Source organism: Heloderma suspectum, chromosome 2 (genome assembly GCF_057233095.1).
Source record: "Heloderma suspectum isolate Gila_16-S chromosome 2, 16-S_ref, whole genome shotgun sequence".
In the NCBI taxonomy this organism is placed as follows: Eukaryota; Metazoa; Chordata; class Lepidosauria; order Squamata; family Helodermatidae; genus Heloderma; species Heloderma suspectum.
The window spans coordinates 185103307-185124755 of NC_139459.1; the positions used below are offsets into that span (position 1 = coordinate 185103307).

A 21449-nucleotide genomic window follows, 5' to 3' on the forward strand; every position below is an offset into this window, starting at 1 on the left:
GGATGTTTGCAGGGACAGGCACCCCTCTTAAAGGCACAGGCAGCCTCTGCATGTGCTTGAAGATCTCTTATTGTGGGCAGAAGAACAGGGGAGTCCATTCTCAGTACATATGCTCAGAAGGCTTATGTGCTGGCGACAAGCATCAACATGAGAAGTCATCAAGTGGGGGTAGGCAATGTAGTGCCTACAGATGCCTCGTCCTGTGCCCATCAAGTTCCCTGCTGATACCTGTTATTTGTTTTATTTCATCTTATTTTTTAACTTTGAAGAGCTTCAGAGTGAAGGACTGACCTCTGGCCACCTGCCACCTTTATTCCCCAAAGACCCTCTTAGGAGGTAAAGATGCCAGGTGGATGGAGACCAGTGCTTTGCTTGGAAGTGTACCCAGCCTCCTGGGGGAAAAAAAAAAAAGCAAGGAAAGAGGGGAGGGACCCCATTGGTACTGTCTGGTAAGGAGGAAGCCTTAGGTAACTGGGGGAGTACTGGAAGTGACCCAATGTAGTAGGGAGGCCAGGGCTGATAGGGAAATTACTGATTGGGGTGAATGGATCTTGGGTGCTGAGAGTGTGGAAGGGGGGGGGTCCTGAATGAGAGAAAACTGCGCTCAAAGGAGTGGGCTTGTGTTTTGGGCTCAGCCCCCACCTCTGCCACATATTTAGGATTGTAGACAAGTTACTGTTAGCCTCAACAATTTGCCCTTCTGTGAAATCGATATTGTGTGACTGTCTGCACCCACCAGGGCAGCCATTTTGTGAATGGGCACTCCCCCCCCCCCATGGCAACCATTTTGCAATGGCACCCATGGCAGTTCCTCAAACTCCAAATGTGCCCACCAGCCCAAAAAGCTTTGAGACATCTGTTGGAGTTGCATAACAGTAGAAGTCCACAGATGGATAATGGTGCAGGATATCCTTCTCACCAATATACATACTAGATCAACCATACCCCAAACACACAATTAGGTGCATACCAGATTGGTGTGCATATCAGATTGGTGCATACCTGAAGCATATTTCAAACATGCAGCTTGGGGGTGGAAACAGCTATGCCATTCATTTCACATGCACAATAGACTAACACACACACCCCTGCCAGCATACTTGTACATATGTGCCCATTCAGTTGGTACATTTCTGCAACTTCCTTCACACATATATAGGCTAGGACAGGACACCCCAATAACCTGCGCCATGTAGACATGATATACTAGCACACACCTTCCCAACTCATGCAGACTAGGAGATGGGGGGTGGATGGGTTTCACACTAATGGAGGATAAGGGGGTTACCGAAAAGCTGCCTGAATTATTTGTGTCTGTCTTCACTGCAGAAGATGTAGGGCCTCAGACACCTGTGCCTGAACTGACTTTTTCAGAAATGGTGTCTGAAGAACTGAGGCAAATTAATAGTGATGACAAGAAATGAAATTCAAGGCCTTTTTGACAAATTAAAAATTAACAAATCACCGGGTTTGGATGGCATCCCCCTGAGAGCTCTTAAAGGACTCAGATGTGACATTGCTGATCTTAATACAAAAATATGTAACTTGTCCCAAAGATTGGCCTCTGTACCAGTGGACTGGAAAGCAGGCAATACCAGTTTTTAACAAAGGAATCCAGGGGTGGGGGCGGTGTCCGGGAAATTACAGGCCAGTTAACTTAACATCTATTAAGATGGTGGAAAGTATTATTACAGATAACATTATCAAACATACAGAAGAACAAGTCATGCTGAAGAAGAAACAGCATGGCTTCTGTAAAGGTAAGTCCTGTCTCACTAACCTTTTAGTGAGAGTGTCAGCAAGGATGTGGATCAGGGTGATCTAGTAAATACTATATACTTGAACTTTGAAAAAGCTTTTGACAAGCCCCTCACCAAAGACTCCTCAGTAACATTAGCAGTCATGGGATACGTGCTGGGGAAAGATTCAGCTGACTGATTTCTGCCTGTCAGGAGCCTATTAATGGCACAGGAGCAGGACTTGTAAAATGTGGCAGCTGTAGGCGTCGGATGCTTCCAGACAATGCTTTTATGGTGCCATCAGCCTGCCTCATCCATGGAATTTTACAGGGGGTCCAGATGATGGCATCTTCAACTTGTAACCCTCCTGTGTTTTCCCACCACTACTTCCATCTTTTCTCTTACTTCAGAAAATTTGTCAAGAAAGAGAAGACAAAATAGCTGCACAATGCCTTCTCACTGGTAGTGCAAGGAGCCCTCTGTCTGGAAGCACCCTTGGTCCGAGATGTTGAGAGAGAGTAGATGGCAGGAATGCAGCTGTAAATCCTCAGGAGCATTCTGCATTTGGAACACTGGAGAGGGATGCTTGTGAGAATATGGAATTTAGTGAGTGTGAAAGAAAGAGAGGGTATGAGAAAGTAAGAATGATGTCTACACTGCTAATGTAGTCTAGTGTAACTGTCATGGCTTCCTCCAAGAAATCCTGGGAACTGTAGTCTCAGAGGATTAAAACTCTCTCACAGGAATTCTTAGCATTGTCACAAAATGATCATTCCCATAAGCCATTGAGGAATACCGTGAGGACACATTTAAATATGGTTTGGATTTGTAGTCTATCTACAACCTGTGGTTCTCTCTCTGTGTGTAGCTGTGTTTCTTTAACAGTGGGCCTTGTATGTGAAATGTCTTTTTGCTTGGTGTGTTGCTTTGTGGCATTGTGTGGCTTTCTTTGTTGTAAGCCTGTGGAACTGTCACAATACAGTGTGTGCATTGTGGCTGTGCCAAGTGTTGTTTTAGGGCGGATATGTTGTGTCACAGTGTGGGTGTGCTCTTTGCGTGCCTGTGTCGTAGTGTAGTGCAGTCTTGTGTGTGCTCTTTGGCGTTCTTCCCTCTTTTTGTTTTCTCCTATTTTCTGGCTTCCCTTTATATCTGCCTGTCTGTGTGTATATATATATGTGTGTATGTGTGTGCGCGTGTGTGTGTGCGTATGTGTGTGTGTATGTATGGTAGCAGCAGACTGGCTTATATACTCTCTGGCTTTCTTTCTGCTTGGGGATGTGTGTATGTTTTGTAGTGTCTGTGCACTCTCTTCCTTTGCGTGCTGTAAGTTTAGATAGGGCAGTATTCTGTGGGCTTTCTTGGAAAGGCAGGTTGCAATAAAAGGCTTGTGGGAGGGAAGGGAACCCTTGGGCCAATTCCACCACTGCCGCTACTGTGGTTTCCCTGCCCCTTGCACAGGGGCGGCTCCTGTTATGTAATATCAGCAGCCCCCAGCGACGCAAGGCGGGGCACACACACTGCACAGCTCTGGCCACCTGGAGTCTGTGGGACTGCAATGGAGCAGCAATGGAGGCACCCTGAAGCCCCTTAGCAACCCGGCCCAGAGAGGGGAACGGTGCTCACCCCTTGGGAAAATTGGGGGTCCTTTCTCCTGCACGTTCTGGAGGGAAAGCCGTCTCTTCCCCACCCACCAAGCTGCACACCTGGCTAGGCAGCTAGGAATTCCAGCAGGTAAGGACCATGTCACAACCTGAAAGGGTACCATTGTTTCCATTTCTCTTAGGGAAGGAAGAGGGCGGAGGGCTATTTGTGTCCCTGAATGCATGGCCAGGTGAGAGGGGGATGAAGTTAGATCAAGAGGGACAGGATCTCAAACGGAGACGTTCTTACTGAACGAGCACTCTTTCCACACGAGTGTTTGAAACCCCACGGCCAGCCATTTCCCGTATCCGTAGGGCTAGGCATCACATTCAAAATCTTCCCCTGGGAAGCAAATCCTGCTGGTCTGTGGTTCCTGACTCCACTCCTTAGGTTCTTGTTCCATTTCAAGTGTTTTTCCACCATGAGCAGGTACTTTGCTCAGAGGTTCTCATAATAACACAACATGGTCCCAGGGACTTGTGCATGTGTTAATAGTCAGGAGCCAAGCGGCTTCTTTTGCCCAACAGTTCTGATCTGATGTTGAGTCTGCAGGTGTGTTTGTGTGAAATTTTTATCAGGAACCTTTAGCTTTATCCTTGGAGTCTCTCTTTCTTTCATACCTTTGGCTAGGAAAATTTTTATGGTTTTCTAGAGAGGTCCAAACTCCAGGGTGAGATCAGTGAATACACACGAGTGATGCACCCCAGACTATATACAAACAGTAGTCTCCAGTATACATAGGAGCATGCACCAGCGTAACGATTCACTTGTAACCAGCACTGCACACAAACACTCTGGTGCACAAACACCACTCCGCAATACAGAGACGTACAAATAAGGAGAATCCCGCATATCGCCAAGTCTCTTCTATGTACAAGCCTGAGAAAGTATGACCAAAAGTGGTTGTCGTAGTAGATAGCAGCAGCAGAAAAATTGAGTGGCTGTTTGCAAACAAACAAAAAACACTTCCACCACCCCCTGGATTAACATTGGCATTTGCAGCAGGCATGTTTGTGAAGGCTGTTACATATAACGATGCAAGGAGGTTATGAAATCCTGGAGAAAACATGAACTTTCAGATCGCCATACCGGATGGAAGTTGTTTAGAATGGATGCAGCTGGCAAATTTCCTCTGGTGTAAATCAACCAAGACTTAATTTGAACCCAGGTATTAGGGATTTTATGGCTCAGTCTGGGAACATGTGAGGTATGTGAGCCAGGGTGGCTAGAGCATTTGGTTTGGATGTGGGGAGCCCGGGTTCAAATCCTCGCTCAGCCTTGAAGCTCCATTGGTGATCTTGACCAAGTTACACTGAAGAATGACTAGAGGTAACCACCTGGTGAGACCGTCATCACTGACTAGAGACAGACTATTGTTTTTGGTTGGTTGGTTTTGTGGAGAGTTGAAAGTGGCTGTGGGGGAGATTACTGTTTGTGTTGTGTATACTCGCTGCATTTTTGCCTCTGGTAAACAGGATGTGCAAGTTTGGGTATTATTTCAGAAACATGCAAAATTGTTTTGACCAGAGGCAGTGGTGGGACAAAATGTGCGTGCGTGTCCCCCACATTAAGCAACACCTCTCTCAACCCTCACCCCTAAAATTACAACAACAGAGTCCTGTGGCACCTTAAAGATTAACTCATTAAAACTATAGCATGCCTCCAGCCAATATCATCCTGGCCACTGTTGAGGAGAATGTTACCAGTACCCCACTTCCTCAGATTTTTGATTGGCTGCAGATGTGCCATATCTCTTAGCCTAACCTACATCATAGGGTTGCTGTGAGCCTAAGAAGCTATTCTGAGCTCCTTGGTGGATGGGCAAGACAAAATATAATAACAGAGAAAGGAGTACCTTCAAGCATAGTCAAAGTGCCTTTCCTTAGCACCCCCTCCCCCCGAATCTGGAATGGGGGGATAAGGCTGCTTCCAGAGGGTATGATTTTTCAGGAGGGTTTGAACTCTGGAATCTCCCATGTTACAATCTCTCTCTCTCTCTCTCTCTCTCTCTCTCTGTGTGTGTGTGTGTGGGGGGGTGTTGGGGGATGCTCCTTTATGGCTTGCTTGTTCTTTCTGATTTGTGGCACATAGATCTGTATTATCCAAGCTGCCTGTATAATCTACTTGGTGGGGGTGTTACTGTCTAGCAGGGATGTGAGTTAAGTCTGTGGAGAGATCTCTGTTAAGATGGACATTTTTTCTAGGTGGTCTTTGATTTTCATTTGGGTTTCATTAATGACAGTGCAGCCAAAGATTCACACTTTGGAGCCACTGTTAGGTGTGTACTTGTGAACATGCCTATGTGTGTGTGTGTGACCATATATACATGTATATACACATATATGTATTATATACCCATGCACATCTTTGTGTGTTTATGCATATGCATGTATGTGCATGTGTCCTCACTCTGCTGCCCTCTCCTGAGTAGACCCTTGATGACTTTTCTCTTTTCTGTTCTCTACTCTGGAGCTCCAGATGGGCTATCTGGAGTGAACTTCGCATGTTGCACTAAGGACAGATATTGGAATGTCCCCCCCTCCTTTCGACCTGTGGGCCCTATGTGCATCTGTGTGTATATGTGTGCCAAACATGCACATAATTCAGATTCACATAGCCACATGTATAGCTTGCATGCGCATGTCACTCAGATCTTCCATGCCCACCGCACCCATTATAGCCCCCACATGAATAAGTGTTATACATGTGTCTAGGATACATGCATACCTGTATCAGTACCTGCCTTATTATGGAGCAGTGTTTACTCAATTCAGTTGTAAAGTTGTAAAGTTGTAAATCCTGTGGGCCTGTCCTGAGCGCCTGCTGACCATGTGTCCTCTTTTACAGAGGACAGACCCCTTTTTGAAGGGGCCCTCCATTTCATTCATTTCATTTCATTTATTATATTTCTATACCGCCCCATAGCCAAAACTCTCTGGGCGGTTCACAAAAATTTAAGAAGTATTAAAGTACATTATATAAAGTATAAAACCATGCATGTAATGACATAGAACAAATAGGACACAACAACCACAGCAGCATATATCTAAAATTTAAAACAATCAGCGAGAGACAATCAAAGAGACTCCTTATATGCTACCAAATGCCTGAGAGAAAAGGGCAGTTTTAACTTAGTTCCAGAAAGATGACAATGTTGGCGCCAGGCAGGGCTCATCGGGGAGATGATTCCATAAATGGGGGGGCCACCACGGAGAAGCCCTTTTCGCATTCGAAAGGGCTGTCCTGCCCAATTCCAGTCGTCCATCCACAGCGAGCACCTGGGCAGCAGACTGAGCAAGGCACACAGGCCACCTGCTCACAGTCTCCCACACTATGATGAGCTGTACTGTACTTCTGTTTGAATTATAATAATTATTTCTACATGTGCATCTATGCAAAGACATTAGCATATGCAAATGTTACTCAAAGTTTGCCCTCCCTTTTGGTGATGCCTTTCCTCATTGTGTGTGATTCATAAGCGGCCACCCTACTTCCTATAGTAGCAGCCAGCACCTTGACCCTGGCTGCCACGTTTTGTGTGATCATGCTCATCAACATGATGGAGCTACGGTCAGCTCTGTAGCAAAGTGAGTTGCAAGGTCAACTGCAGTAGGGGTGAGTGGGAAGCTGAGGAGGCAGATGCCTGGTGGGTCAGTTGGGAAGGCTCAGTGTAGGAACACAGGGAGCTGCTGTCTTCTAGCTCAGGCACTTTGTCCATCCAGCCCAGTTTTGCCTCCTCTGTCTGGCAGTGGCTCTGCAGGGTCTCAGGCAGGGAGAGGCCAATCCCCATTACCTGCTACCAGGTCCTTTTAACTGGAGGTGCCAGGGATTGGACTCGGGACCTTCTGCATGCAAAGCTCTGCTGCTGAGTTTTATGATCCCTCCGCAAACCACCCCTTGAGAAGTCTCTTTGTTGTGCTGTACAAACATGTATTGCAGCAATGAACTTGCCCCATTCTGTGCATCTTTGGCTGGTCCGGAATCAAGGTTTGAGTGCTGCTTATTGGTTGCATAGGAACATGATTGCCTTGTCGGATGAGGTGCCCTTTGGGGGTTGTGGTGGTCGTGGTTGGGGGAGAGTTCTGAACAACACGGCTTCATAGGCAGGGCCGTTTGTGTAGGTCTTTTCCACGGAATTGGCATGTGATCAGCTCCGCTTCCAGGGTTGCATTATTCAGACACAATTTCCTGCGGTGCGGGATTGCACCACATTGAAGTGACTCCTCCGCCCCTGCTGCTCAGCATGTGTGTGAAGGGCATTTCAGACCAAGATCCCTCTAGTCTTGCATTCTATTTGCACACTAGCAGATAGCCAGATACCCCTGCAAACCCCTCAAGCCAGGCATGAAGGCGATGACCTTCTCCCGTTGCTTGTCCCTATCACCTGGTAGTTGGGGTATACCGCCTCTGAACATGGAGGTTCAGCTTAGCTATCGCAGCTAACAGCCATTGGTAGACCTATCCCATTCCTGCTCCATTAATTTGTGTAAGGTAGGCAACCTCATGCCCTCCAGATGTTTGGGCCTACAACTCCCATCAGCCCCAGCCAGCATGGCCAATAATCAGGGATTATGGGAGTTGTAGGCCAAAACATCTGGAGGGCACCAGGTAGGCTACTCCAGTCACATCCTGATATAATAAATTCTACCAGTCAATAAAGACACAAGAACTGCCTTGCTTAATTGAGCCAGCTTCCCCCAACCTTGGTCTCCAGATGTTGTCTGACCACTGGCCATTCCCAGGCAGCATGGCCAGTGGTCAGAGATGATGGGAGTTGTAGTCCAACAATGTCTGGGGATCCAAGGTTAGGAAAGGCTGAGACTGGCTAAATGCTTCTGGTGATCACAATGCAAATCCTATCCCCTGTTGTTTGGCCCCAGGGCCTGGTATACTGCCTCTGCACTTGGACGTTCCACTTGGCTTTCATGACTGAAAGTCATTGATAGAATTTGTCTCATCCATTGAAAAACGTATCTAATTTGCCTGATTATTTGGCTTTGGGGATGGGAGAAATGTGATTGGGAATTTGTAGTTCAGAAACTCCGCTGAAGCCTTGCTCATATATTCATGCATCCTCTTCCCCTGCCATCGGCCTCAGTAGAATGGAGGTGTCTAAAAAGCTCTGGGTGTGGTTTCTTTTCTTGCGCAACATCTCAGCAGAGAGTAAGGAAATTGCAGGGCTGGTCTCTGTCGAAACATTCACGGGAAAAGCAAAGGGTGAGAGGCGATAACGGACCACAGAGAGAGGATGGGGAAGAGGGCAGGGTTCATTGGCTTTCAGATCTGTGGGGCTTCCCAGAATAGCAGTACTTTGCCTTCTAGAGTTAGCTGGTATCATTGTCCCAGGCAGCAGGAGTATGCCACAGTTACACTGGAAATCATGGCCAGTGGATAATGGCTCAAATGAGAGGTACTCAAATGCAGCTGGAACCCACACTCCTAGACCTGAGAGGTGTAGAGCGCAAGCGCCACTTGTCCATGTAGACCAGTATTGTCTACTCTGACTGGTGGGAGCCCTCCAGGATCTCAGAGAGACGTTTTTCCCATTACCTTACTGGAGATAGCACTATCAGTGGAGATAGCACTGATTTGCAGGGCCCTTGGGCAAGATGCTCTCAATGGGTCCCCTCCCTAGCGAGTTGACCTTCTCAGTGCCATTGTCACCAGCTGCTCTTGCTCCTTCTCCTCCCTACCACTTGCTTGCTTGACAGACAGGGAGCTGGGGAGCAAGCAGGCTGTGGCATCTGCTGTTCCTCCTCCTTGCCACCACCATTGCCTGGGCCAGAGCGAGAGGTGGGTGAGCAAGCAGGTTGCAATGATGAAGAGGAGGGGCAAGTCCAAGGGGCTGTTGTGGGTGGGCCCCTGCTGGGGGGAGGGCCCTTGGCAGGTGTCCAGCCATGTTGACCTTTGGTGCGGACCCTGTGCAGTGACTAAATTGGAGATTGTAGTTCTGTGGAGATGCTGGCTGGGAATGATGGGAGCTGTAGTCCAACAAATCTGGAGAGCACCCAGTTGGGAAAGACATAGGGATCTCTTCAGAGAGAAACTCACAGCAAACAACAACTGCCAAGTTTCTTTGAGGGAAACCATGATAGTGAAAACAAAAAAGAATCCCGTGGCATCCTAAAGCCAGATTTATTTTGGTGTAAGCTTTCATGGGCCAGTGCACATTTTGGCATCTGATGAAGCAGGCTCTACTCCACAAAAGCTTTATGCCACAATACATTTGGAAGACTTTTGGGTGCCCCACCACGATCCTTTGCCGTGACTGACTGACATGGCTGCCCCTCTAGAATTTATCATGATCTGTGGTGCAACACCAATATACGTTGTGTGGATAATATGCTCCATACGCAAGCTGTTCTGAACTCCTCAGAAGAAGAGTTGGGGTATTTTATGTGCCATAAATAAATCTGTTTTTATAGAGCAGGGTGGTTAGCAGACTTAAAATAATAATAATAATGTTAACATTCCAAGGCAATAGCGTTCATTTTCTAGATGCCCAGGCATTTGATTGCCTGGGATTTTTATCAGCATTGCTGTGTGCATAGCTGTATCATTCTGCTATTGTTCTGTGCAATGTATCGAAACCCAATGCGCTCCCATCTCATGCCCTTACAGTTCAAGATGAGCTTGTTGTAGCTACCGCAGTCTTTCCAAGCCCCATCTACGATGCTAGCCAGCTAGACTGTGTCCAATATTTTTCCCAATTCAGACACTTCACAAGCAGAGGTCAGCAAAGCATGTTGGTACCTAGAGGTTTCTGCTCTGGCTGTGGGTGTATTTATCACAAGGACAACGTGGAATCCTTGAAAGAGGGGGGGGGGGCTCCCAACATGATCCCATGGTGCATTTTATCTTTCTCAGCCTCATGAAAAATATAAATAGATTTTTCACCCACTGCATCCCACAAGACTATGGGATAGGTAACTTTTTAATATAGTGGGCCCAATCCTGCAAAAGTTAGTTGTGACTTAGTCATAGGAACAGACTGAGTCAGATCATTGGTCTGTCTATCTGTCTGTTATTTTTATTACATTTACATCCCACTTTTCCACTACAAATACAGCTCAAGGCAGCTATCAACAATAAAATACAAGTTAAAATACAAAAAAAATTAAAACATCAAAGCAAAACAATTAAAAACACATCCAAAAAAGAAATGAACAACACCCACCAGCTTAAAAACCCAAAGCCTGTCTGAATAAAAATATCTTTGCCTGCCATTGGAAGGACAACAAAGTTAGAGCTAGTCTGGCCTCCTTTGGTAGGGAGGTCCAGAGCATGGGAGCAGCCACCAAGAAGTCCCTCTTGTTCTCACCAAATGTGCTTCTGATGGTGGTGGGACAGAGAGAGGGGTCTTTCCAGAGGCTCTTGAAACCCAGGCAGGCTCATATGGGAGAATGTGGTCTTTCATACAGCCTGTTCCCAAGCCATGTAGGACTCTGACTGGCAGCAGCATTCCAGTGTTTCAGACAGGAGTCTTTCTTAGCCCTACCTGGAGTCAATGTGGATTGAACATGAGACCTTCTGCATGAAAAGCTGGTGTTTCACCATTGAAATTATCCCCCAAACAACAAAGCATTCCCCCACCCGGCACCTTCCAGATGTGTTGGACATCAACTCCCATCTGCCCCAGCCAGCATGTCCCTTCTGGCTGGGGATGATGGGAGTTGAAGTCCAACAGATCTATGGGGTGCCAGGCAGGGGAAGGCTGTGCAACAATACAAAAACCTCTTTCTCCCCTCTATTTTTCAGCAGTCCCATAGTAATTTGGAGCCATGTGTTGGAGTGGGGAAGAAAACTGCCTGGAGCTGCTCCTTCTTCTGGATGCTGCATTCAGAGCTTGGGGAATGGGTTGCCAGTGCCACAATGCAAGGAAAAAAGGGTTTAAAAAGTGGAGTTGAACTGCGGATAGGTGACAGAAAAGGCAACTGAATGTTGAATAAAGGGGAAATCACTCTGATCCTTGGCTCTCGACTTTATAAAGGTCTTTTTTTCATCACTGGGAAGTTTCCACTTGGGTGTTTTTCTCAAACTTTCTGGGCTTAAAGAATAAACTGAAATGGCGGCTTTCCCCATGTACAGCAAGGCAAACATTCCTTTCCTTTTAATGCATTCTCATATTTGAGTTTTGGTTCTGCAAATCTTGGATGAAAGTCAGCTCCGGTACATTGTCTCATTTCATGTGTTAGGTAGGCAGCAGGGCCCAACGTCAGAGGACTGGATGGATGACATGACACACTGCATAAACCAGCCTTCCCTAGCTTGGCACCATAGACCATGCTGGCTGGGCATTACAGGAGTTGCAGACCAACACATTCTGGAGGGCACCAGGTTGGGGGAAAGCTGGCACAAACACATCCCATTGTGCATGGATCCGTGCACACCGATATGTAGATCCATGTATATGTAGATCCAGGTGTTGCGATCCTATTGATCGGATCAGGTCCCTGCTCCCCTCCCCCACTCCAGCTGTTCATGCACTGGAATCTTAATATTTTGCACTGTCCTTTTTAAAAGCTGTGGGAAATTGCGGGTTGCTCCTTTCGCTAGGTCAGTTGGCATTGTAGGTGAACACACTGGTGACGCCAGATGTCTTTGTAATAACCTATTTACATATGTTCAGGTGAAGCAGGTATTGGGGTGCAACAGCAAGCATATAGGCCATGCACATGCTACAGCTTCGGACAGGATCCAAATGTACTGCTCCATTCACAGAATGAGCTTCTGTTCTCAAAAGGGGCCATTTTGTGAGCAGTATTTTCCTTTTGCCAACCAAGTGGTCAGTTTGGGCACAACCCACAAACTCCAAACTCTGACAATTTAATTACGTATTAGATTTATATCCCTACCTTTCCATCAAAAAATGGAAGGCAGATTACAATATCCAGGCAGATAACAATAATTAGACCAAGATTAAAACAAAACAATTAATTAAAACAATCAAAAACAAATAAATTAATAGCACAATTAAAAACACACTGAGCAAAGAAATAACACCCAACCCAATAGAAACCCCTTCAGCAACAGACCAGCTTCTATGGGCTCCCTCACACGGAGTTTTTTTTTGTGTGATTGTCATTTTTCGGTCATGATATTTTCCACACACTTTACACGATGTTGTTGCCCTGCAGCTGTTGTCCTGCCTCTCCCCCCACCCCCATTTCCCCATGTTATTTCTTAACGGGGAAATGCAGTATTTTCTCAAGTAGCGCCATCAAACCTCCACCTCCTGGCAACATACTTCTGCTGTGGTGGGGCATACAATGCTGCTGACCTCTGAAAACATCCCGCCAGGCTCCAGCCACCAGTGTAAATGGCAGGTACCATATTACCAGTAAAGAAAAAACAGCTGGGTAAAGATCCGATTTAAAATCCTGCAAAGAATCCAGAAGCAGCAGCAGCAGTAGCAGTAAACTGCGGGATAAAAACCTCATGTGGAGAAGCCCCATGTCAAAGGCCAGCCTGAATATAAATGTCTTTGCCTGCCGGAGGAAGGACAGCAGAGAGGACGCTGACCTAACTTCCCTTAGCAGTGGTTTCCAGATTCTGGGAGCGGCCACCGAGAAGGGCCTGTCTTGCATGTCCACTGAACGTGCCTCCAATGGTGGTGGGACCAAGGGAAGCGCCTGACTTATGACATATGATTGTCATAGCTCCATAATCACCTGTATGATCCCTGGGTGTTTTGTCCCTGGATGTTTTGCCCTATGGGGTGAATAGCAGCCACAAAGGGGTGGGGGGATTTCAAGCAGGCAAATGGTGCAGGGGAATGGGTTAAGCCTCCCTGCCAGCCAAAGCTGTTCTTAATATTCTTTTCAAGACTGTAGGAGATCCCGCTCGCAGATCTCCCACACTGTGTCTGGCGTGGAGCTACTGCTTCATGGGCATGATCTCAGCATCCTTTATGCCCCTACCTAGGTTCTGTAGCACACATTGGGAACACGGACAGTGCACCACGTAAAAGGCTGAGGCCACCAGCTCTTGGCACACCACGCTACTTCTTTCAGGGACTCAGCCATACGGACCAACACGGAGGCAATGTGTCTGAAGCAGCCTGTGCAACTAGACTGTGGAGTCTGGAAGCACTAAAATAGGCCTCCTGATTCTTGAAATCAGAGACCTCTGGATGTGCATTAACAGTAAAGGATCCCCCTGTGGATCTTTTGGCAGAAAGAAACAAACATCAGTGACAGTTTATTCAAAATTCAGGGAAAAAGCACATGGTACAATTCTCCCAGGACTGTATCACTTGAGAATGCAGATGCTTGAATCTGCCAGTTCTCATCTCTAAGTGGGTTTGATCAGATTATTTAACTTAATCAGACATATAGTGCAAATTTTCTGGTCATCACCATTGATTGGTTAACCCAGGTAATCAGATCCAGCTGCCTCAATGTAAATGTAAGAGTTGCATTCCTTGAAAAATAGTAAATCTAGAAATAGCCGCCTTGCACACCATTTGGTGGAGATGTGGGGATACAAACTTAACAAACGTACTGGTTTGTTTTTTTTTACACAGCTGGATTTTGGTGAGGGAGTTTGTTAGGCACGTTTTTCCCCAGTTGTTTGATCCCTCACATTTCTTCGGTAAATTTCTTTCTTCCTGACAACAACACACAGGATGTTTGATACAGGGGAGCATTCAAAGGTGCTCCCTTGCCTGCATTCTCAAGTAGTACAGTTCTAGAAGGATTGAACCATGTGGTTTTTCTGGCCAATAGAGGCTGTTTTTGGAATGCTTGAATTAGCAGTAGTTATTGTGTTAAGCTTGGATGTAAGAGCTTCAAATTAAAATTGAAATCGTGTGTGTGTGTGTGTGTGTGTGTGCGTCTGTGTGTGTATGTGTATGAGACAGACAGGCAGAGATTATCAACAAATTCCCCTAGTAAATTTGCTTGCAAACATTCAAACCTTATATTTGCCTAACATTATTTTGCTGCACACAGGGTTTTTGCTCCTCTGTGTGTAATCGTGCGGGGTTTTGATGGTGCATGGGGTGTTTCCCTACTAGGGCAAGCTGTGTATGAAGTTTCGTCCCAATCCTGCAAACTTCCAAGGGTTTATAGATTGCACCCCCTTTTTAGTGCAAATGGGGTTTTTGCTCCTTCGGGTGGCTCGGACAGAGGAATGTGATGCAGCTGTGGCGCAAGGGCTAGGCATGATATCTAGTCCAAACGAAGCTGGGATACCACCCCAGCTGAGCAGGAGGACTGTAGAGGGAGGAGGAGCGAGGGCGGGGAAAATAAGCTACGCACAGTAGCTTATTTGTCCGATTGTGTGGGGGATACAGTAGCTTATAAGCTACTGTGAGTAGTTTATAAACCACCATGGCTTAAAGTGACATGTGAACCCACCCTGAGGGTATGTCTACATTACACATTTAAACCGGTTCCAAACCTGTTTAACTGCCATGCCTCCCAATCAAGAAGGCAGGAGGGCTGTGACAGGATTCTCAGTAGCCACCCAAATGAGATAAGTTCTTTACAAACATTCATTTTGGGTAGAAAGGACTGTGCGGGGAGCCTGTTGATTGGGCAGTTAATAGACTATGTGCGACTTTCTCTCTCCTCCTCCTCCCCAGCTCTGAGCTCCCTGCTCTCAGTGCCAGCTCAGTCTCTGGATGCAGCGGCTACCTGTTTGCCTGCCTCAGAAATGTGTATGCGGGGTTTGTTATGAACGTCGATTCGCAAGCAAGTCCTACATGCTATTTGCGCACCCTCCTCCCCAGCTCTGCGCTCTCTGCTCTTCCCGGCTTGGGAAGCCCGCTTTAACACTCCCATCTACTGCCCCAGTTATTAATTCACAGTGCTAATACTGTGCAGCTCCTACAAGCAAACAATGAAATCAGTGCCATGTAGATGCGGCCGTACAGGCAATCTGTACATTCCATATTTGCAAGTTAGGGGTCATGTGTAGGATCTTGGGTAAACAACACCTTCAACCCTTGGAAGTTGGGGCCAGGGGCCAGGGCCAAGAGGCCTGATTCCCCTCTCCCACTCCCAGTGTACACTTCTACCTGGAATGATCCTTTGCAGATGGCTACTACTAACTTGTACAATTTGCAGAGTTCTTTGAAGGAACTCATGGCTAAGAAACCTGTTTCACAGAGCGTTTCAGATCTCTAGTTTGGCTGTGCCTACAGAGCGCTCAGATCCTGCTCTTTGCACTGGCTTCCTTAAGTGCTGCCTGCTGGTGGTTGATACATGAGAGGGACTCCCTCTTCACAAGATAGGAGGATCAGTAGCCTTGTCCCCAGCTAGATGAGAGACCCTTGGGAAATCCGGCCAAGGCGTGGAAAAGACTCCTGTCTCCGTAGCAGAAGACGGTTGGGGGCAGGGGGATGGTTAGCCATGTTTGTGCATCTATACATGTTTCCCTGGCTAGAACTGGTAGGTCTTGCTTTCTGTGTGTGGGTGCAAGGCTGGCCCCAGTGCCAGCTCCAGCTTTCTGAGGGCCTTTGGGCAGGACACCCTCCCTGGGCCCCCTCCATCAGTGAGCCTACCTACTCACTGCCATGATCACCAGCTCCCCATCCTCTTTCTCATCATTGCTACCACTGGCTTGCTTTCCCGGCACAGGCTGTGAGCAAGTAGGCAGTGGCATCTGCTCCTCCTCCTTCTCCCCACCAGCGGCTAGACCAGAGCAAGATGCAAGTGAATATGCAGGTTGGAATGATGAAAAGGAGGAGCGACTCCAGGGCCCTCTTATCAGTGGGCCCCTGCTGGGGTGTGGGCTTTTGGCAGCTGCCCAACCATGCCTAACCTTGATGCCAGCCCTGATTGGCCCCAGACATTTGGCTGCCTGATGGGGTGTCCAAGGGTGCTCCCAGGCAGACGGTTCCTGGCGCTACGAGTCAGAAGGCTTATTCTATCTTTTCTTCCTTAATGGATTTCCTGCAGTAAGAGAAAAGACTGAAGAAGCAGTGGGAAAACAGGAGGGTTACCACTGAAAGACGTTGTCCTCTGGACCCCCATAACATTATGTGAATGAGGGGATGATCTTGTCTGGAAGCATCCCAGATGGCACACACATCCATAGGGCCAATGCTTCAAAATGTCTTTCTGCACCATTCAGACACCTGTTCATGCCTCCATGGTACCATCTGAAGCCGGTCACTTCACCCTGCTATATGGAAGGGCTAGTTCTGCTAGCTGAAAAGTAAACAGGGGCTATTTGCCACTCTGTACGCATGCAGAGCCTCTGCATGGTAGGAGAAGTCGTAGATAAGCCCAGGGAAATTAGTGTACACTGCAGGTATGGTGACTGAGGGAGGGCAGGAGGGGGGCAGGTACAGGGGATTAAGCCAGGCTAGCCAATCCCCTTCCTCCCCTTGCTTGTCACTCACCACTCATTCTTTGGCCGTCATTTCTTGTCTTCTGCATGCAGAATGCCCAAGCCAGCCTCCCCAACCTAGTGCCCTCCAGATGTTTTAGACTACAAGTTCCAGCATTCCCGAACTTTGGCCATGCTGGCTGGGGCTGATGGGACCTGAAGTCCAAAACATCTGGTGGGCACCAGGTTGGGGAAGGCAGGCCCAAGCTCTGCCCAGGAAGAAGATGGATCAGTCGTAGCCATGTTTGTGGGTTTATGGATCAAACAAAAAGGAGGATCAGGAATAAAGCTATGCATTTTCCCTGCATACTCACACAGAGACACCGATAGAAATTCAGCAAATATGCACAATTGCTCTTAAGTTGCATAATGTATTCTGCTTTTGCTGATCAATGGGAGTGGTATGTTCTCCACCCTTAACCACAGGAAATCTTATTTAACAACTCTTCTGACTTCTGAAATTTCACCAGGCATTGCCTACCCACTTTTAAGTGTACTTTTGCAACTATAAGATTAGTCCCTTGCTCCTGTTTTTCTTTTATTTTTTTCAAGGTGTAAACTAAGATGTTGAGGAAGCTAAATCCTGTGGCCAATCTCACATTTTTTGTGCTTCCACTGAATCACAGGATATAATATACAACCAGACCCCTTGATCAAGAATATGGCTCAGATAGGGATCCTTGTGTCATGTTCTCTTTGAACAAACTCTTTTCTTCTTACGTAGCCGATTTTTCTCACCTTGCCTCAGCACCTGCTGCATTTCGGCAGTATCAACCTTTGACATCATCACTGAAGGAGCCAGAACTCCAAATGATGCTCGTATACCTGAAGCAGAAGTTGGCGGCAGCGGCTGCACCCCATCCATAACCAACCTGCTTCTCTGGGTTGTGTGTGTGGGTTGATAGTACATCTAACATGGCACTTGTAGGCATATATGTAGGCACCCATGCAGGTACACTTCCATCTTAGAGGCACCATTACTTCAGCCCCTGCCACTGAAATAGCAGGCCAGTGTGTATTGTGGAAGTTGAACCCCTTCAGACAGCTATCTAAATTCACAGGGAACGTAGGAAATGGCTTTATACAGAATCAGACAACCGATCTTTCTAGCTCAATATTGTCTGCACTGGGGGTGCAAAACCTCTTTCAGCCTGAGGGCTGAATTCCATTTTGGAGAAGCTTGGGGGGGGGCATTCCAGTGGTGGGCAGGCCCAAAGGCAAAAGGGGCCCAGCCCCCCCAAATACCAGCACATTTCAGCTTCAAGCTGTTGCTGTCAGTCACGAAGCCTTAGGAGAGGCATTTCAACCTTTTAGAACGGAGGGAAAAACAACACAAAAGGCAGGAAACCACCAAACAACTGGTGGTTAGGGGCCAGGGGAAGGGCCAGGAAAGGGGGCCTGGCTCTATGGGGAACCCTGGAGGGCTGGGTGTGTTCCCAAGGCCTGAGGTTCTGCACCCCTGGTCTGATACTACTAAAATTCAGCAGTTGCTGAGGTAGGGTGTGAAAAATCATCATTAGCTATGTAAGAAGAATCATTTGTTCAGAAGAACCAGATAACATGATGCAGGAATCTTTCCTAGCTGAGCCATATTCTTGATCAAGGGGTCTGTTTGTATATGATATCTTGTGACTGGCAGCAGCTCTCCTGGGTTTCAGGCGGAAGTTAGGGGTGTCCTAAGAGACTTTGCTGCCTAAGGCCGACAGAGAGCAGCAAATGGTGCACCCCTGACCCTCAAGTCAAGGTGCATAGTACCCAGGGCAAGTCATTTTGGCACCTGAGGCCGAAATTGCCACAGGCGCCTCTCCTGCTCCCTGACAGTAACAATACAATCATAATATATTAATAACTAATACTTGGCTGTCTGTTCATGACATCAAAACTCTGCTGCTTGAGGCAGCCATCTCACTCTGCCTAATGGTGGGGCTGGCTCTGGTAGAAGTCTTTCACAACCTTATCTGGAGATGGCAGGGATTAAACCTGGGACCTGGCATATGCTCTACCACTGAGATATAACCCTTCCTCAATGTCCTCCTTAAATAGTCCCCAATACAAAACTGTCCACCTAGCTTTCATGGTAGGGCTTGCCCTTCCACCTGACTACCTGTATTTTTTTAAAGCATAGGATAGGGTTTAGGGATTCAGTGAATGAACATCTAGTGAGTGGGGTTTGGGGAGAAGGATTTAGTAGGGGTAGGTAGGTAGGTTAGGACTTAGGGCACAATCCTATGGGGATGGGCAGCCGCCTCTGAACTCGGAGGCGGCCACCTATCCAATGCAGGGCAGGAGAAGCACAAAGGGGATTGTTTCCTCCGCGCTTCTCTTGCCCTGCCTTTGCAGCTAGATGGCTGATTTCGGCTGTCTAGCCATGGGAAGGCAGAGCAGGAGAGGAGGCTGCCGGACAACACCTAGGATGTGTTGTACCAGTTTTTCCGCCTTCCCCGCTGAACGCCCCCCGGACCACCCTGTTTTGGCCGCTTTGCGCTCCTCTTCTGAGTGCAGAGCACAGGGCTGTTCTGCACTGCCTGTGAGGCAGCGCAGAAGGGGGGGGGGGAGTTGGTTCCTGGAAAACCACATATCCTATGGCTGTCTAGCCACTGACTAGCAGCCATAGGATTGCTCCCTAAATATAGGATGATTAAATAATAACCTATATAACTCTTCTTGTGTTTAATAACATCGTATTCATTCCCACGTGTCTGTTTAATTTATTAATGCTACCAAATAGAAAAGTCTCTTTTCCTCTTACTACTTCTGTATTGGTTAAAGGAAACCAGTTAACCTATTGGGTGTCTCCCTGACACAGCGTAAAAGGGCTGCAGCTCTGGGATTTAGTGAGGACAACTGGCCAAAGCTGAGGCAGACATCCTGGGGTTTATTTTTCAGTTTCAACAGGTGGAAACTGGAGGGAAAATAACCTGGAACAGGCATGTCACAAAGTAGCCGTGTTGGTCTTCAAGGAAAAAAAGCCCCTCCAAAACTGATAGTTAGGCAATACTTTTATTAGTATCAAGCAAAATGTCACAAAACAGTGAGCAAGCTTTGATATTTTAAAGTAACGCACAAAGATGAAGGATGCCCACTAGAAAATGACACATCCCTCCCTCTGCAGTCTGCTGCCCAAAGCAGCTGATACTTTCCCATTATGTTACTTTCCCATTATCAGGGAATGACAATAATTTTGAGAAAGTTAAAGGTGGTATGAAAGAGGCATTATTTCCCCTTATATGCATGACAGTGTCTTTTGTCCCTCTGTCTTCTCTGGCCAAACAGGTTTTGGAAGTGCTACCAAAACCCAGCAAAACCGATTTGACCACAGATCATGGTGGAGTGAATGTGCACACCCCAGGCAACTACACGAGGCCAACCTAGGTACTGTGTGTTAGTGGGGATGTGGCCCAGCCGAGATGCGAATCTGTTATGCTTCAGCTGTGGAGTTCTTTGTTTCTTAATCTTGAAATTTTACCATTCTTATTTTTAGGATGGATTTCCATGCTTCTGGCTTTCTCATTAGCCAGTCTTTCAGGAAAGAGCATGATCAAGTTATCCAAGAAAAGAAAAGATATTATCAGGCTGGATGCGCCTGATCTTGTCTGATCTTGTAAACTAAGCAGGGTCAGTCCTGGTTAGTACTTGGATGGGAGATCGCCTGTGAATCGGGCTTCCTGCATTGAGCAGGGGTTGGACTCGATGGTCTTGTAGGCCCCTTCCAACCCTATGATTCTATGAGATCTATGAGGTAGCCCAAGTCTGCTTTACCACTCAGCCCACTGGGAGACACTAAAATAACAGCCTAGTTTGTTTGAGGAGCTTTATGGTCCTCACCACATATTGTTAGGTTTGCAAGTGGATGGAAAAGTGCAGGGGAAATCCCAGAAGCCAGAAGGATGGATGGATAAGATTTCCAGCGACTGTAGGTTTGGATCATGCCCCTCCCCATAGCTAGCAGAAGTGAATTAAACTAAGCAAAACCACAAAATGTGTGAAATGTGATTTATATAATATATAATTATATTTGTATAATATCATATATAGAGGTCCCAGAAATCCAGCTTTTCATGGTGCAGAAATTGGGATATCTTTGTGCCAGATTTTGATGATTTGCCTATAAAAGCACAGAGCACCCCCACCCTCCACCGCCTCTTGGATATTTTGAGCTCTGCGCACAAACGAAGGACATCTCATAGGACCCTATCTGTCTGAGAGTCCCATTTTGGGATGGGTTCTTTGAATGAGTTCAAATCTCCAGGGCTAGATGAACTGCATCCTAGAGTAATAAAGGAACTGGCAGAAGAACACTCAGAACTGCTGTCTATTCTCTTTGAGAAATCATGGAGGACGGGTGAAATGCCAGTTGACTGGAGGAGGGCTAATGTTGTCCCTATCTTCAAAAAGGTGATAAGGAGGAACCTGGGAACTACAGACCAGTCAGTCTGACATCAATCCCTGGGAAAATTCTGGAGCAGATGATAAAGCAATCCATCTGTAAGCACCTTGAAAACAATGCAGTGATTACTCGAAGCCAACATGGATTTGTCAAGAACAAGTCCTGCCAGACAAATCTGATCTCATTTTTTGATCAAGTAACCTCCCTTGTGGACCATGGGAATGCTGTGGACATCATATACCTTGACTTCAGCAAAACTTTCGACAAAGTGCCCCATGATCTCCTGATGAGCAAACTAGCTCAAAGTGGGCTAGATGAAACAACCATCTGGTGGATCCACAGTT

General features: G+C 46.9%; 1 protein-coding gene across 3 annotated transcripts in view; it reads left to right on the top strand.

Moving 5' to 3' along the window:
• The first annotated feature begins 3244 nt into the window (after positions 1 to 3244).
• The window catches only part of NFE2 (nuclear factor, erythroid 2), a 30690-nt gene continuing 12485 nt past the window's right edge, over positions 3245 to 21449 (top strand). Inside the window, exons 1-2 of one of the 3 annotated variants that reach the window (XM_084836699.1) lie at positions 3245 to 3470; positions 19992 to 20090. The gene's annotated coding sequence lies outside the window, so the exon portion shown is untranslated. Of the gene's footprint in view, positions 3471 to 4458; positions 4549 to 19991; positions 20091 to 21449 lie in introns of those variants that run through there. The other 2 variants (XM_084836697.1, XM_084836698.1) reach the window with 2 other exon arrangements.